Source organism: Rana temporaria, chromosome 5, assembly GCF_905171775.1.
Source record: "Rana temporaria chromosome 5, aRanTem1.1, whole genome shotgun sequence".
In the NCBI taxonomy this organism is placed as follows: domain Eukaryota; kingdom Metazoa; phylum Chordata; class Amphibia; order Anura; family Ranidae; genus Rana; species Rana temporaria.
This window is the reverse complement of record NC_053493.1, coordinates 136,964,055-136,983,635: the sequence shown is the minus strand read 5'-3', so window position 1 is coordinate 136,983,635 and position 19,581 is coordinate 136,964,055.

Here is a 19,581-nt window from a genome sequence, read left to right as displayed (position 1 = left end):
AAGGTTTCATTCATTTTTTATTTTTTTATTACACAATGTATATTTTTAATTTGCACTAATAAATCTGTAGAAATCCAATTTTGCATGTGTTCTACATATTATTTAAATTTAGTATTACTGTTCCCACATTATGTATTATGTTATTTACATTTATGAGATTTCTAGAAAACTGCATATTTCTGCATATATAGGTAGTGAAAAGATGAGTTTTGTTCTACTTTGGAAGAATTTGCCTTGAGCTATAAATCTGAAGACTAGCCTATCCCATAAAAAATACTTATAAGTTGAGAGACAGAAGAATGTAGCAATGCTTTGATATATATATATATATATATATATATATATATATATATATATATATATATATATATATATATATATATATATATATATATATATATATATATATATATATATATATATATATATATATGTGGTTATACTGCTAAGTTTGGCTAAGAAAAAAGTTAGGCCAGCCTTGTATGACCCTGCCTCCAATCATTATATCTTTTTGCTGTTGTTCTAGAAGGTTGGAAAACATTCTACTATCTATTTTTCTATAAAATAAAATGTTTTATATATGTTTTTGGGGGATATTTAATATAGCAAAAAGTAAAAAATATTGCATTTTTTTCAAAATTGTCGCTCTATTTTTTGTTTATAGCGCAAAAAATAAAAACCGCAGAGGTGATCAAATACCACCAAAAGAAAGCTCTATTTGTGGGGAAAAAGGACACCAATTTTGTTTGGGAGCCACGTTGCACGACCGTGCAATTGTCTGTTAAAGCGACGCAGTGCCGAATCGCAAAACCTGGCCTGGGCATTTAGCTGCCTAAAGGTCCGGGGCTTAAGTGGTTAAAGTGACCTATAAACTGTACAACTCAGTTGAACAACAAACTGAAATCTTTTAGGTGAAGGGAAGTTAAAATAAAACAAATAAAACTATATGATTGCATAACCCTTAAACTAATACTTTGTTGAAGCACCTTTTGATTTTATTACAGCACTCAGTCTTTTTGGGTAGAAGTCTATCATCATCGCACATCTTGACTTGGCAATATTTGCCTACTCTTCTTTGCAAAAACCCTCCAAATCTGTTAGATTATGCACAGCCCTCTTCAGATCACCCCAAAGATTTTCAATGGGATTTAGGTCTAGGCTCTGGCTGGGCTATTCCAAAACGTTAATCTTCTTCTGGTGAAGCTATTACTTTGTTGACTTTGATGTATGCTTTGGGTTATTGTCATGCAGAAAGATGACGTTTCTCTTCATGTTCAGCTTTCTAGCAGAAGCCTGAAGGTTTTGTGCCAATATTGACTGTTCATAATTCCCTCTACATTGACTAAGGCCCCTGTTCCAGCTGAAGAAAAACAGCCCCAAAGCACGATGCTGCCACCACCATGCTTCACTGTGGGTATGATGTTCTTTTGATGATGTGCAGTGTTGTTTTTGCGCCAAACATACATTTTGAAATTATGGCCAAAAAGTTCAACCTTGGTTTCATCAGACCTTAAAACATTTTCCCACATGCTTTTGTGAGACTTCAGTTGTGTTTTTTACAAAACTTAGCCAGGCTTGTTTTTTTTTCTTCATAAGAAAAGGCTTCTGTCTTACCACTCTACTCCATAGTTCAGACATATGGAGATTGTTGTCACATGGACCACACAGCCAGTACTTGACAGATATTCCTGCAGCTCTTTTATTGTTGCTGTAGGCCTCTTGGCAGCCTCCCTGACCAGTTTTCTTCTTATGTTTTCATCAATTTTGAGGTGATGTCCAGTTCATGGTAATTATACTGTTGTGCCATATTTCCTCCACTTGATAATGACTGTCTTCATTGTGTTCCATGGTATATCTTATGCCTTGGAAATTCTTTTGTACCCTTATCCTGACTGATACCTTTTAACAATGAGATACCTCTGATGCTTTCGAAGCTTTCCGCGGACCATGGCTTTTGCTGTAGGATGCGACTAAGAAAATGTCAGGAAAGACCTACTAGAACAGCTGAACTCTATTTGGGTTAATCAGAGGCACTTTAAATGATGGCAGATGTGTTCTTTTTTTTTTACAAATTCTTTATTTTTCATTTTTCAACATATCACATTGCCTCAAAACACAGGTTCGTATCACATCAAACAATATAAACAGCTTCATACTCTACATTCTTATGTTTGTCTTTTCTCCTATTTAGATTTCCTCTATTTTTATCTGCCGCTCTCCCTCTACATCTCTTCTACCCAAGTACTTTTTCTCCTTTTCCTCTTTTCCTCCCTTTTCTACCATCTTTGACGTGATCTTCCCCCGTTTAAGGCACTAATACCCCATCTTCTCCCCCTCCCCTCCCCTTCCCCCGAGTCTATTACTCGGCACAACAAACAAAAACAAAAACAAAAACAAAAACAAAAAAACAAAAAAAAAAAACCCCCCCCCAAGCTCTCCCTCCTCCTCCTAGTGGACTCTCCTCCTCACCCTTACCCCTCCCCCCCCCCGTGTCCTATATCTGACATATGGTGCCCATATCTCTTCCACCCTCTCCTCCCCCTCCCTCAAAGAGGCTGTGAGGGTTTCCATGCTTTGCATTTCAGTAATTTTGGCTATCCATTGTGATTTGCTTGGGGAACATGCGCTCTTCCAAAGAACCGGGATACACGATCTGGCTGTGACCACTAAATGTCTCACTAGGGATCTCTTAAATTTTTCTATTGACATGGGTAAATCTAATAGCAGATATGTCGCCGGTTCATCCCCCAACACTATCTCAGTTATTTCTTCTATCACTTCAGCTACCATTTTCCAAAAGTCTTTGACTCCTTCACAGTTCCAAAAAATATGTAGCAGAGTTCCTTCTTCTTTCTGACATCGCCAGCAAATATTTGATACTTGGGGAAAGATCCGATTTAAGACCTCCGGTGTTCTGTACCACCTGCTCAGAATCTTATATCCTCCTTCTTGGAATTTAGATGCTATTGATGCTTTATGATTAAATTGAAAGATTTTTTTCTTCTGAGTTTCCGTGAATGTTACCTCTAGGTCTCTTTCCCAACTCTGAATAAAACCTATTACTCGTGGCGCTTTTATTTAGTTTACCATTGAATAAAACAGGGATAGTGAATGTCTTACTGGTTCTCTCTTAAGACACATTTTCTCAAATTCCGTCAGTATTTCTCTCACCCTGATTTGTCCTCGAATAGTTCGGAGAAATCCCCCTAACTGTCTTCTCCTATACGGGTCTAGATGTTCGGCCAGTTCCCTTTCTATTTCTTCATTAGACATTACCCGATTCTCTCTCTGAAAGTGTATCAATCTGGTTTGACCTCTATTTTTTAAGTTCCCGAATCCTGGATCGTTCAGGCCAGGAGTAAACAGTGGGTTCCCTAGAATTGGTGTCATCGGGTTGACTTCCGTTTCGTCCTCTAGGTTTTTGAGTATTTTTTTAACAGTACTTATTGTCGTCCCTATCGTTGGGTGTCTCTTGACTGTCTGTGGTATGACCGATTTAGAGAGCCATAATAGCCCCTCCAGTGGGATATCCGTCATTTCTTGTTCTAAGAGGATCCAAGGTTTGATCTTTGGCGCAACGCACCAGTCAAGTACTCTCGACAGGTGAACTGCCTCATAATAGGCTAGCGGATCTGGGAATCCTACTCCCCCCTTTTCCTTTGGCAGTGTTAAGATATCTCTTCTCACTCTTGCCGGTTTCCCTGCCCATATGAATCCTGCAAACTTCGCTTTGATTCCTTTAAGGAATCCCTGCGGTATCCTTGTTGGGAGTGTCTGTAGTACGTACAATAACCTCGGCATTGCATTCATCTTTAGGATGTTAATCCTCCCGAACCAAGTAAACACCTCCTTGTCCCATTTCTGTAAGTCTTTTTTCAATTGTCTTACCAACGGGGCCAAATTTAACTCTAATATTCTGCTTAATTTCTTCGGTATTTTAGTCCCCAGGTATCCTACATGTGAGTTCGTCCATCTAAATGGGAAGCAGTTCGCTAAATGTTGTTGTTGTGTATTATTCATCTCTACCCCCATTGCCTCTGATTTGTCATAGTTTACTCTAAAGTTTGAGATTTTTCCATACTTATCTATCTCCGCAAGCAGTGGGGGCAGAGATAGTACTGGTTCTGTCACAAAAAACATTAAATCATCGGCAAATGCCGCGAGCTTCTGCTCCCCCCCCTTTACTTTTATTCCTCTAATATCTGTGCTTAGCCTTATTGTTCTTAAAAAAGGTTCTAATGTTAAAACAAAGATCAATGGCGATAAAGGACACCCTTGTCGTGTCCCATTGCATATATCGAAGGGTTCTGACATAATGCCATTTATCTTTATTTTCGCTTTTGGTCTGGAATATAGGCTCATAATCCATCTTTGCATTCCCTCCCGCAGTCCTATATGTTGGATAATAGATTTTAAAAACTTCCAATCAACCCTATCGAATGCTTTTTCAGCGTCCGTAGATACTAGTACTAAGGGCTTTTTATGTGACTGCGAGAGGTGGATCGCATTTATCACTCGTTGCGTATTTTCCCTACCTTCTCTTCCTGGCGTGAAGCCTACTTGGTCCTGATGTATCAGGCTAGGCGTGTATGGTAATATTCTATTTGCTAAAATTTTTGCGAAGATCTTCAAATCAACGTTCAGTAAAGATATTGGGCGATAATTTGCACATTGCGCTGGGTCTTTCCCCTCTTTCTGTATAACCGCTATGTGTGCCATAAGAGTTTCTTCTGGCATCTTCTGTCCTTCTCGTATCGAGTTGAAAGCATCTAAGAATCTCGGCAGCAACTTTTCTGCGTAAGTCTTATAATAAAGAAGGGTAAATCCGTCTGGGCCGGGTGCTTTACCTGGTTTTAACTGCTTAATCGTGTTTCTAACTTCTTCTGCTGTTATCGGGCCTTCTAGACTTCTCCCTATATCTTCTGATAGCTTCGGTATTCCTGACTTCTCTATGTAGGCAGATGTGTTCTGACTCCTATTTAACATGAGTTTTAATGTGATTGCTTAATTCTCAAAACAGCTACATCCCCAGTTTTAAGAGGGTGTGCACACTTATGCAACCATGTTATTTTCGTTTTTTTATTTTTACTTCCCCCCCTTAAAAGATTTCATTTTTTTCTTCAACAGAGTTGTACAGTTTATAGGTGACATTTAGGCCCCTTTCAAATTGAGGCGTTTTTCATGCGGTACAGCGCTAAAATAGCGCTGCTATACCGCATGAAAAATCATGCCCCGTAGTGTTCAATGTGAAAGCCCGAAGGCTTTCACACTGAAGCGATGCGCTAGCAGGAGCGCTCCAAAAGTCCTGCTAGCCGCATCTTTACCGCGGTATAGGAGCGGTGTGTTCACCGCTCCTATACCGCACCTTCCCATTGAAATCAATGGGAAAACGCGGTAATACAGCAGTATTAACCCTTTTTCGGCCGCAATTGGGGGTTAAAACCTCACCGCTAGCGCCCGAATATCGCGGTAAATACGACGGTATAGCCACGCTACAAATAGCGTGGCTATACCGTCACCGCGGCTCCACGCCTCAGTGTGAAAGAGGCCTAAAGGTGGAAAAAGTTCTGAAATTATTTTTGTCTCATTTTTTTACATCACAGAAACCTGACATCTTAACAAGAGTGTGTGGACTTTTTATATCCACTGTATATATACAGTTGTGCTCATGAGTTTACATACCCTGACATAATTTATGATTTCTTGGCCATTTTTTTGAGAATATGAAATGTAGCACAAAAACATTTCTTTCACTCATTTTTAGTGTTTGGCTGAAGCCATTTATTATCAATCAACTGTGTTTACTCTTTTTAAATCATAATGACAACAGAAACTACTCAAATGGCCCTGATCAAAAGTTTACATACCCCCAGTTCTTAATACCGTGTATGGGGTAATACACGGTATTAAGAACTGGGGGTATGTAAACTTTTGATCAGGGTAATTTGAGTAGTTTCTGTTGTCATTATGATGTCAAGAATTCAGCTTGAAGTCTATTGTGGTATTTGTGGATGAGGCTCTTTATCTTCTCAGGCCCCATACACACCATAGAATCTATCCGCAGATAAATCCCATCAAATGGGTTTCTGCGGATAGATCCTATGGTGTGTACACGCCAACGGATATTTATCCGCAGATAAATCTCCCCTGGAATGGATTTCCAGCAGATAAATATTTGTCGACATGCACAGAATATCTATCTGCTGGAATCCATTCCAACGGATGGATCCGCTCGTCTGTACAGACTTACCGGATCCATCCGTCCAAAGGGATTCCCCGCACGCGCCGTAATGAATAGACGCATGCGTGGAATTCCTTATATGACAGCGTCGCGCCCGTCGCCGCGTCATAATAGCGGCGACGGCGCGACACGTCATCGGCAGAGGATTTCAGCGCGGATTTCAATGCGATGGTGTGTACACGCCATCGCATAGAAATCCTCTGAAATCTTAGAGAGGATTTATCCGCGGATACGGTCCGCTGAACCGTATTCGCGGATAAATTCTATCGTGTGTATGGGGCCTTAGATAATAAACTGCCCATTCCTCTTGGTAAAAAGCCTCCAGTTCCTGGGCTGTCTTGCAGTATATACTGTATACAGTTGTGCTCATAAGTTTACATACCCTGACAAATTTTATAATTTCTTGGCCATTTTTTATAGAATATGAATGATAGCCCAAAAACATTTCTTTCGCTCATGGTTAGTGTTTGGCTGAAGCCATTTATTATCAATCAACTGTGTTTACTTTTTAACCACTTGTCGACCGCGCCATAGACATTTTACTGCTACAGCGCGGTCGAGTTACTGTGACAGGACGTCCCTGGGACGTCCTCCCAGAATCCTCCACTCGCGCGCCCCCTGGAATCATCCGTGGGCGTCGGGTCTAGAAGTCCCAGCGCATCACGGATCGCGGTAAATTGCCGCTGATAGCGGCCGTTTACCACGTGATCGCTCCGTCAAATGACGGAGCGATCACTTGTAAACAAACCGGCGTCATTTGATGACGCAGGTTCCTCCTTCTCCTCTCTGTACCGATCGGTACAGTGTGAGAGGAGGGGAGGGGGGGAGCGGGTGTCAGCAGCAGCAGTGAGGGCTGGATCTGTGACAAATGCAGTCACAGATCCAGCCATCCATCCATCCCAGCTCAGCTATCCCTGCGCAATACTCTGCAATACCCCAATATTCTGCAATACCCTGCGCAATACTCTGCAATACCCCAATAATCTGCAATACCCTGCGCAATACTCTGCAATACCCCAATATTCTGCAATACCCTGCTCAATACTCTGCAATACCCCAATATTCTGAAATACCCTGCGCAATACTCTGCAATACCCCAATACTCTGCAATACCCTGCACAATACTCTGCAATACCCCAATACTCTGCAATACCCTGTGCAATACTCTGCAATACCCCAATAATCTGCAATATCCTGCGCAATACTCCACAATACCCAATACTCTGCAATACCCTGCGCAATACTCTGCAATACCCCAATACTCTGCAATACCCTGCACAATACTCTGCAATACCCCAATACTCTGCAATACCCTGCAAAATACTCTGCAATACCCCAATACCCTGCGCGATAATCTGCAATACCCCAATACTCTGCAATACCCTGCACGATAATCTGCAATACCCCAATACTCTGCAATACCCTGTGTGATAATCTTCAATACCCCAATACTCTGCGTGATACTCTGCAATACCCCAATACCCTGCGCGATACTCTGCAATACCCCAATACCCTGCGCGATACTCTGCAATACCCCAATACTCTGCAATATCCCAATACTCTGCAATACCCCAATACTCTGCAATACCCCAATACTCTGCAATACCCCAATACTCTGCAATACGTCCCCCCTCCTGCCACCCTCCGGTGCTTTTACAGACTCACCGCTACGATCAAAGCCAGGATATTTTTTTTTCAGTCTTCCCAGCCTAGATGTGAGATGTGGGGTCTTATTGACCCCATATCTCACTGTAAAGAGGACCTGTCATGCTATATTCCTATTACAAGGGATGTTTACATTCCATATAATAGGAATAAAAGTGATAAAAAAATGTATTTTTGGGGAAAAAAGTGTCAAAATCAAGTAAATAAAGTAAAATGAACAATAATTTGTATTTATTTTTTAAAGCACCCCTGTCCCCGTGTGCTCGCATGCAGAAGCGAACGCATACGTAAGTACCGCCCACATATTAAAACGGTGTTCAAACCACACATGTGAGGTATCTCTGTGAACGTTAGAGCGAGAGAAATAATTTTGGCCCTAGATCTCCTCTGTAACTAAAAACATGTAACCAATAAAAGTAATTAAAGCGTCGCCTATGGGGATTTTTAAGTAGCGAAGTTTGGCGCCATTCCATGAGTGTGCGCAATTTTGAAGTGTGACATGTTGGGTATCTATTTACTCGGCGTAACTTCATCTTTCACATTATGAAAAAAAAATTGGGCTAACTTCACTGTTTTTTTTTTTAAGCACAAAACAGTTTTTTTTAAAAAAACACGCGTTCAAAATTTCAAAAACGGCCGCCATTGTATTCTCTAGGGTCTTTGCTAAAAAAGCATATATAATGTTTTGGGGTTCTATGTAATTTTCTAGCAAATAAATGATGATTTTTCCATGTAGGAGAGAAATGTCAGAATTGGTCTGGGTGCTCCAGAACGCCTGATAGTGCTCCCTGCATGTTGGGCCTCTGTATGTGGCCATGCTGTGTAAAAGTCGCACACATGTGGCATCGCCATACTCGGGAGGAATAGCAGAATGTGTTTTGGGGTGTAATTTGTGGTATGCATATGCTGTGTGTGAGAAATAACCTGCTAATATGACAGAAACAGGTTTTTTTTTTTTACAGAATTTTCAGTCGTTTTTCTTTTATAGCGCAAAAAATAAAAAACCAAGAGGTGATCAAATACCACCAAAAGAAAGCTCTATTTGTGTGAAAAAAAGGACAAACATTTCAAATGGGTACAATGTTGTATGACTGAGTAATTGTCATTCAAATTGTGAGAGCACCGAAAGCTGAAAATTGGTCTGGTCAGGAAGGGGGTTTAAGTGCCCAGTGGTCAAGTGGTTAAATCATAATCACAACAGAAACTACCCAAATGACCCTGATCAAAAGTTTACATACCCTAGTAATTTTGACCTGATAACATGCACACAAGTTGATACAAAGGGGCTTGAATGGCTAGTAAAGGAAACCATCCTCATCTGTGATCTGTTTGCTTGTAATTAGTGTGTGTGTGTGTGTGTGTGTGTGTGTGTGTGTGTAAAAGGTCAATGAGTTTCTGGACTCCTGACAGACCCTTGCATCTTTCATCCAGTGCTGCACTAATGTTTCTGTATTCTGAGTCATGCGGAAAGAAAAAGAATTGTCAAAGGATCTGCAGTAGTTGAACTGTATAAAACAGGAAAGGGATATAAAAAGATATTCAAGGAATTGAGAATGCCAATCAGCAATGTTCAAACTCTAATAAAGAAGTAGAAAATTAGGGGTTCTGTTGAAACCAAACCACGGTCAGGTAGACCAACTAACATGTTTGCCACAACTGCCAGGAAAATTGTTTGGGATGCAAAGAAAAACCCACACAATCAGGTGAAATACAGGACTCTCTGAAAACATGTGATGTGACTGTTTCAAGATGCACAATAAGGAGGCACTTGAAGAAAGATGGGCTGCATGGTCGAGTCACCAGACGAAAGCCACTACTACGCAAATGCCACAAAGTATCCCTCTTACAACACACCAAACAGCACAGAGACAAGCCTCAAACCTTCTGGCACAACAATCAACAATGCCTATGATGAAAGGTACACCATTCCTACTGTATTAAACACAGAGGTGGATCACTGATGATTTTGGGATGTGTGAGCTGAAAAGGCACAGGAAATTTGGTCAAAATTGATGGCAAGATGAATGCAGTATGTTTTAAAAAAAATACTGGATGAACATTTGCATTCATCAGCCATGAAGCTGCGCATGGGACGTACTTGGACATTCCAACATAACAATGATACAAAACACAAGGCCGAGTCGACCTGTCATTGGCTACAGCAGAATAAACTGAAGGTTCTGGAGTTGCGCCATCTCAGTCTCCTGATCTCAATATCATTGAGCCACTCTGGGGAGATCTCAGACATGCAGTTCATGCAAGACAGCCCAAGAATATACAGGAACTGGAGGCTTTTTACCAAGAGGAATTGGCAGCTTTACCATCTGAGAAGAGAAAGAGCCTCATTCACAAATACCACAAACAAAATTCAAGCTGTCATTGATCTAAAAGGGGGCAATACACAGTATTAAGGGTCATTTTGGTAGTTTATGTTGTGATTATGATTTAAAAAGAGTTACCCCCAGTTGATTCATAATAAATGGCTTCAGCCAAACACTAACCATGAGTGTTTGCTGAGCCTTTGCTGATAATACCTGTTTGCACATTTTGTACATTGGATACTGGTGTGCATCTGTATACATATGATTAAAGCAGATCTTCACCATCAACATAAACCCCCCCCCTCCACTCCTCCTCCCCTTCTCTACATGAACAGTACAGTGGGGTTTTATTACCTTTTTTTCTAACAAAAAGTGTGGCCCCACCCCTCCATGCATGTCATTTCCCTAGGTGAACGATGTGCACAGTGTTCAGTGGGCCTCCTCGGATATGCATGTCACATATCTCAGGAAGCTTTAGCCTTTCATTCAGTAAGTAGGAGGGGGAGGGCCCGCCAGCTGAACCCAGAGTTGGTTGACCTCCCAATGACATCACAAGTAAGATGGCGGCATAGGACGAGTGGTGTCTGTTGATAGAAGGATGTTAGCAGGACAACTGTAAAATGGTGAATTTACTGGGTGGATAAGCACCTGAACTTGTGCAGACAACACCACCCGATAAGCAAGGGTATACAAAAAAAATTGGGGGAAGGTTAAGGTGAAGGTCCTCTTTAATGTCACATTCGGGTTGCTGTAGTTCTTCTGCTTCTGCTCCTAATTACTTTGTCCAGATTGCTGATAAATTTCCCAGGAAGCAAATTCCCTCTGTTAATAGAGTCCCTGTCGTGTTATTATCAAACCCACTTTTCCACTTAAAGCGGGGGTTCACCCTTAGAGGGCACTTTTTCCCCTTAGATTGATGCTCGTTTTCTCTAGGGGAATCGGCTATTTGTTTTAAAATATGTGCAGTACTTACCCGTTTACGAGATGCATCCTCTCTCCGTCGCTTCCGGGTATGGGCTGCGGGAATGGGCGTTCCTTCTTGATTGACAGTCTTCCGAGAGGCTTCCGACGGTCGCATCCATCGCGTCACGATTTTCCGAAAGAAGCCGAACGTCGGTGCGCAAGCGCAGTATAGAGCCGCACCGACGTTCGGCTTCTTTCGGCTACGAGTGACGCGATGGATGCGACCGTCGGAAGCCTCTCGGAAGGCTGTCAATCAAGAAGGAACGCCCGCTCCCGAAGACCCATACCCGGAAGCGACGGAAGAAGATGCAGCTCGAAAACGGGTAAGTACTGCTCATATTTTAATACAAATAGCCGATTCCCCTAGACCGAACGAGCAGGAATCTAAGGGGAGAAAAAAAAAAATGTAATACATGGGTGAACTCCCGCTTTAAGGTTTGGGTTCTCTTTATTTATCTACAGGTTTAAGCACAATATCCTTTTTGGGATAGGACATTTCTCATAACCCCCCGAAAAGAGGCCAAACACATGTATGTCACTAACCTTTTCCTAACAACATGTATAAACTCATAGAAAAAAAACTGTTGAAAATCCCTGGAAATCTAATGAGCACAACTGTTATGTAAAAAGTACCTTCAGCACATATAACTTGTATATATGCATATCCTTACTTTTTTTCAACAGTAAGTATGATATAGGCAAGAAATTACTCAATGTGCACAGTGTGAAGATCTTTACAAGGTCACAAAATGTGGTTCATTAATCTTAAAGCCACATGCCAAATACTGATTGAATACCAAGCTTTATAATTACATGCAAATGATAACCAAACAGGCATGTGACTTTTATGTAAAAGAATATATTAACAAACATTCTATTTTTCTGCTGTCACCAGAACTGTTATCACAACAGTTATCACATTTATGCAAGTATTTTCCTATCATTAATTGAAAAATTGGCAAATTAGAGTATGACATACAGTTAACAGCATTGAAACATTGCAAAAGAAAATCCCAAATGATTAAAGGAACTCTGTCGCAATTTACAAAAAGTAAAACTATGTCTTGCCTGAAAAAAAAGGTTTCATAGTTATTCCTCCTGCTGCTTATACCACTAAATTCCATTGTATTCTGTGGAGATCCTTCCTGAGGAATCTTCAGCATTCATGTGTTTCCCATGCCTGGTGCCCTTCTACACGTTGTGGTTCCTCCAATCATTCTTTATATCACAAATGTGCCCTGTAATGACACAGGGGTCAGAAAATAAAACATGAGAGTTCAGAGTGGGATGCCAGTAGTTCATTTTAGGACACACAAATGCAATATAATGTATTTTACAATTTTTTTGTAACATATAAAAGATGAGGTTGTGCCGAGTAAAAAAATACCCAATGTGATGTGATGTCAAACCTTCAATTGCATGTGGCCATGAAATAACAACAAACTTCGGTACCCTATATTGTCTATAAGCAATGATTTAAAAGCTCCTACAGGTCATCAGTAGTGTTGAGCAGAATATGCCATATTCGATTTCGCGATATATCTCGAATATATATTCGAATATTCGAGATATATTCGCTAAATTCGAATATTCGTGATATTTTATCGAAATTAATTGATTGCGATTTTTCGCTATTGCGAATGCGAAAATAATTGCGATTTTTTAATAACTGCGGTAGGAGCGCTCTGATTGGCTTAGAATATTCGTGATATTTTATCGAAATATCGCAATATGCGAATGCGATATTTATTGCGGAATTTTGAGATATGCTGGAGGAGCGCTCTGATTGGCTCAGAATATTCGTGATATTTTATCGAAATATCGCAACATGCGAATGCGATATTTATTGCGGAATTTCGAGATATGCTGGAGGAGCGCTCTGATTGGCTCAGAATATTCGTGATATTTTATCGAAATATCGCAACATGCGAATGCGATATTCATTGCGGAATTTCGAGATATGCTGGAGGAGCGCTCTGATTGGCTCAGAATATTCGTGATATTTTATCGAAATATCGCAACATGCGAATGCGATATTTATTGCGCAATTTCGAGATATGCTGGAGGAGCGCTCTGATTGGCTCAGAATATTCCTGATATTTTATCGAAATATCGCAACATGCGAATGCGAAATTGATTGCAGATATTTCGAAAACTGCTGTAGCAGCACTCTGAAATCGAATATGTATGATATTTTAACCAAAATACATATTGCGATTGCGATTTTTCGATCGCGCATGCGCAATTGCGCGAACAACACGCGACCATTTCCTGGAGCCTTGCCATTTTCCAACTTATGATCGCAGCGCAATCACACAGCAACATGGTTGGAAGCAATTTCACTAAGTCTGAGGAAAAGTTGCTGATTTGTGTAAGTATTTTGACCACTGTTATTTCATCATCTTCAACTGCATTTTAGTCTAGTTTAAAAGTTAGTATATATGATCAGATATTAGTATTTCACAAAAAATGTGTCTCCTGCTTTTACAAAACTACAAGTCCCAGCATGCCTGGACAGCTGCAGACACCCTGGTTGGCAAATGTGTATTTAGGCACTTTTCCTTGTTATTTAGCATAATGAATTTAACATTTTTTTGGACATAGGACGTATGCGAACGTCCTGACTTCAGTGTCCTCAAGGCCCAAGGACGTTCGAATACATATTGCCCTTTAGATGTTGCAGAACTACAACTTCCAGCATGCCTGGGAATGCTGGCACTTCTAGTATTGTAAGTTCTGCAGGCCCCCGTTTTTCAGGCCTTTATGCACGGGTCTCTAAACTGTGGCACCCTAGATGCAGCAAAAGTAAAATTCTTAGCATGCACTGACAGACCGTGGCTGATGGGAGTAGTAGTTTTGCAACAGCTGGAGGTGGACTGGTCTTGAAACCCAGAGTTAGGTAACAAACCCGTAGTGTTTTGCAACCATCCTGCCTCCAGCTGTTTTTTTCCTGTTGAAAAGCCTGTGGCGTGCAAAACACAACCCAAAAACTCCACCCGGTGCAAGGAAAAATTTGCACACACCTAAAGAGTGACATCACAAAAAACTGCGGCGGTTGCATACGTCAGTGGTCCTCCGAAAAGGTCCTGTCTCTGACCCCCCGGGGCGTTAGGCTCCTGACAGGGAAAAGAGTTACTGTGGTCCATACAGCCGAAGCCATATGGACCCATCTCGGTCCAAGCAGCGCAATCAACACGCGAACAACACGCGACCATTTCCTGGACCCTTGCCAGTTTCCAACTTTTTGATCGCAACGCAATCGCAGAGCAAGATGGTTGGAAGTAATTTCACTGTATCTGAGGAAAATTTGCTGATTTGTGTAAGTATTTCGACCACTGTTATTTCATTATCTTCAACTGCATTTTAGTCTAGTTTAAAAGTTAGTATATATGATCAGATATTAGTATTTCACAAAAAATGTGTCTCCTGCTTTTCCAAAACTACAAGTCCCAGCATGCCTGGACAGCTGCAGACACCCTGGTTGGCAAATGTGTATTTAGGCACTTTTCCTTGTTATTTAGCATAATGAATTAAAAAAAAATTTGGACATAGGACGTATGCGAACGTCCTGACTTCAGTGTCCTCAAGGCCCAAGGACGTTCGAATACATATTGCCCTTTAGATGTTGCAGAACTACAACTTCCAGCATGCCTGGGAATGCTGGCACTTCTAGTATTGTAAGTTCTGCAGGCCCCCATTTTTCAGGCCTTTATGCACGGGTCTCTAAACTGTGGCACCCTAGATGCAGCAAAAGTAAAATTCTTAGCATGCACTGACAGACCGTGGCTGATGGGAGTAGTAGTTTTGCAACAGCTGGAGGTGGACTGGTCTTGAAACCCAGAGTTAGGTAACAAACCCGTAGTGTTTTGCAACCATTCTGCCTCCAGCTGTTTTTTTCCTGTTGAAAAGCCTGTGGCGTGCAAAACACAACCCAAAAACTCCACCCGGATGCAGTGAAAAATGTGCACACACCTAAAGAGTGACATCACAAAAAACTGCGACGGGTACATACGTCAGTGGCCCTCCGAAAAGGTCCCGTCTCTGACCCCCGGGGCGTTAGGCTCCTGACAGGGAAAAGAGTTAGCAACGCATATCTCCCCTATACGTGTATCCTGTGTTGTTAATAATATATTCATAATTATGCAAATGATAATGGCTGCTATATTTATGCAAAAAAGGTGGCGACCGAAATGGCAGGATATAAAATCTGTCATGTTACCCCTGTCATTGATTAATAAGGCGAGAATGCTTCCAATTGTTGAATAGCATACATTTACGTCATATATCCATAAGGCTGTCAACAGAAGTATTACAATATACTTTGTTCTTCATCTTGCAGAAGTTCCTGGAAACAGGATACGATAAGCTGCGGAGGCAGCCAGAGAAAAGGGCTGTGGTCAGCGCCCTAATCGCTGACTTTGGCGGCCAACACGACCACAATGCAATTGTGAAGAAGTGGTCTGACCTGAAGAGGCGCCAAATGGATCAGGTCAGACGTCTTCGGGCTAAATATCATCCAGGTAAGTTATTGTTGACAGTTATGTTTTTTTTTTAAAAAGTGTATTTTGTGCGTGAACTCGAAAGAGAGAGGAGCCGGCCTGCAGGAGTTGGGAGGCCTCCCCCAGAGGCAATCTGCCACCTTTCTCCATGCCCCGGTTGGCAATGGCGGGTGTGAGGGGGTCCTCCCAACCCAACCTCGCATAGCACACCCACCAGGGGCGGGGCTGAGACCACCAAACTCAATTCACAGGTAGCCGAGAGCGGGATCCGAACCCCTAGCTGCAGAGGTGAATCACTTGTCAGTGCAGTGGCAATCGCGTGGAGCCACCGCAGCTCCTTTGGTGACAGTTATGTAAGGTCATATGTAATTCATGTAAGGTCAGATGTTGTTAACCAAGATGCCATGTTGTGCTAACATATATCACCACCAGCCAAGGTATTCATAGTACTGTTGAAAAAAGACATGGGACAGCAGACAGGAACACAGAAGTTATGTGGGAACATAATTTTCCCATTGCTTTGCATGGGACTTTAAAGAAAAACCCCGACCATGGCAAGTGGGGGTGGGTAAGGTTTAAACCACCTATCCTATGTTTGTGGCTGACATATAAGTAACCTGTGTGCCAAGTTTCATATAAATATCTTTAGCCGTTTGTACGTGATGCTGGAACATACATACATACATACATACATACATACATTTATGCACACACACACGTTGAGTTTTATATATATAGATTACCACTAAATTCCTGTGTTAGGAGTGGGGTTGTTATAGTAATCCCGTGTGCTCCATCAGGCCCTTTTTTTAACATGAGATGGTCTGAACAAAACAAAGGAGACAAAAACAGCTCATTTTAACATGGTTGCATCCCAGCTCACGCTCAGTCCCCTGTAGTGCCCACAAGACCCTTTAATATAACATTGTCCCATTGGTTAACTGTCTATATAAATCAATTTGTATTCATATACAATACAGCAGAGTACACAGAATTTGCATACGTCATTAGAAAACATTTTTATAATATATGAACATTGTGTTATTATAGGAGCTCCAATGCCAGTTGTCCGCGCCAAGCGCAGAAGGCGCCAGGCCGATGAGGAGGAGGAGGAGGATGCGGCAGAGGAGGATGCGGCAGAGGAGGAGATGCATGAGGAGGAGCAGCCAGGGCCCTCCCACTCCCCAACCCCAGCTCCTGTTGAGGAGCAAGCTGAGGAGCTTCCCCCCCCCACCACCCCAACTTCTCAAGCAGAAGAGCAGGAGGAAGAGAGCGGTCCTGTGAGCCTCATTCAGGAAGGTAAATATGTGCACAATGATTAATAACATTTCAACAACAAAATGTAGATATAAAAATGGACAACATATAAAGCGCACCTGTCAGATTGTAGAACCATAATATGGTATTGATGCTAGAAGTATACAGGTAGTGCATAATTATTAGGCAAGTTGTATTTTTTGAGGATTCATTTTATTATTGAACAACAACCATGTTCTCAATGAACCCCAAAAACTCATTAATATCAAAGCTGAATTTTTTTGGAAGTAGTTTTTAGTTTGTTTTTAGTGTTAGTTATTTTCGGGGGATATCTGTGTGTGCAGGTGACTACTATTACTGTGCAGAATTATTAGGCAACTTAACCAAAAAATAAATAGATAGCCATTTCAATGATTTATTTTTAACAGTGAAACCAATATAACATCTCAACATTCACAAATACACATTTCTGACATTTAAAAACAAAACAAAAACAAATCAGTGACCAATATAGCCACCTTTCTTTGCAAGGACACTCAAAAGCCTGACATCCATGGATTCTGTCAGTGTTTTGATCTGTTCACCATCAACATTGCGTGCAGCAGTAACCACAGCCTCCCAGACACTGTTCAGAGAGGTGTACTGTTTTCCCTCCTTGTAAATCCCACATTTGATGATGGACCACAGGTTCTCAATGGGGTTCAGATCAGGTGAACAAGGAGGCCATGTCATTACTTTTTTTTATTTAATACCCTTTCTTGCCAGCCACGCTGTGGAGTACTTTGACACGTGTGATGGAGCATTGTCCTGCATGAAAATCATGTTTTTCTTGAAGGATGGTGACTTTTTCCTGTACCACTGCTTGAAGAAGGTCTCTTCCATAATCTGGCAGTAGGACTGGGAGTTGAGCTTGACTCCATCCTCAATCCGAAAAGGCCCCACAAGCTCATCTTTGATGATACCAGCCCAAACCAGTACTCCACCACCACCTTGCTGGCGTCTGAGTTGGACTGGAGCTCCCTGCCCTTTACCAATCCAGCCACGGGCTCTTCCATCTGGCCCATCAAGACTCACTCTCATTTCAGCAGTCCATAAAACCTTAGAAAAATCTTTCTTGAGATATTTATTGGCACAGTCTTGACGTTGCAGCTTGTGTGTCTTGTTCAGTGGTCATCGTCTTTCAGCCTTTCTTACCTTGGCCATGTCTCTGGGTATTGCACACCTTGTGCTTTTGGGCACCCCAGTGATGTTGCAGCTCTGAAATATGGCCAATCTTGTGGCAAGTGGCATCTTGGCAGCTGCACGCTTAACTTTTCTCAGTTCATGGGCAGTTATTTTGCACCTTTGTTTTTCCACACGCTTCTTTTGTTTGATGATCACGCTTCAGAAGCTTTGCAACTTTAAGAGTGCTGCATCCCTCTGCTAGATATCTCTCTATTTTGGACTTTTCAGAGTCTGTCAAATCCTTCTTTTGGCCCATTTTGCCAAAGAAAAGGAAATTGACTAATAATTATGCACACCTGATATAGAGTGTTGATGTCATTAGACCACACACCTTCTCATTACAGAGATGTACATTACCTAATATGCCTAATCTGTAGTAGGCTTTCGAGCCTATACAGCTTGGAGTAAGACAACATGCATAAAGAGGATGATGTGGTCCAAATACTCATTTGCCTAATAATTCTGCACTCCCGGGATGTGTTAGACACATAACAAGTGTATACACATGATAATGATTGATTAATAAGCAAAAAAAATATTTATTTATTTGGTAACGTTATTTGAAATCCAAATGTTTTTTTATTATATCCTAAAAGCATCAAGAGATATGAGGAGGCAGAACAGACTCATCGAAAAGACCCACCAGAGGATCCTGCAAAACCAGCGGAAGATGAGCTACCTCACCCAACAAAATGCTCTGCTAGAGCAGCAGCTATCGGGTCAGATTGCGGAACTGCACCGCATTCAGAAACGCATTGATAGCTATATTTAAATTTATTTTTGTATTAAAAAATCTTATTTTTTGGAAATGTTTCATTTCTTTTTGAGATAGAGTTGTAGGTTTTTCAACACATCTAACTTCACATCAAACAAATCAACATCAACACATTTAACTTCATAATAAGCAAAAACATTTTATACTATTATTTTATTTAACATTAACCTAGGACAAACTAAAGCACACGACACAGACACGACGAACACAAAATAAACTGTTGAAAAATGAACATAACAAAAGCAACAATATATATATATATACAAAGAGAGAGAGAGGGAGAGCAAGAAAGAGAGAGAATGCAGATGAGCTCTTGCAGACAGCCCAATGGTTGCAGTATAAATGCCGCAAAACAGGGTTTAACATAAGGTTCATTGTTATAGTTACACTTGCTGTTTAGATCCGGTCTGGTAGTCCGGTCTGGTAGCTTGTAGCGGAGGCTGTTGGTGGATCCGCTGTGCCAGAGAGGTCATGAAGCTTTACTCAGCATGGAGGCAGCAGCAGGAGTATTAAAATATAATATAACTAGACAATGCATTTCCTGAGGAAAATGCAAGTGGGAATGCTGAATAGCTTAATTGGTGAGCCCCTTGCCAAAGACATTTACCATAACCACTACACTATCTTTAGGACACA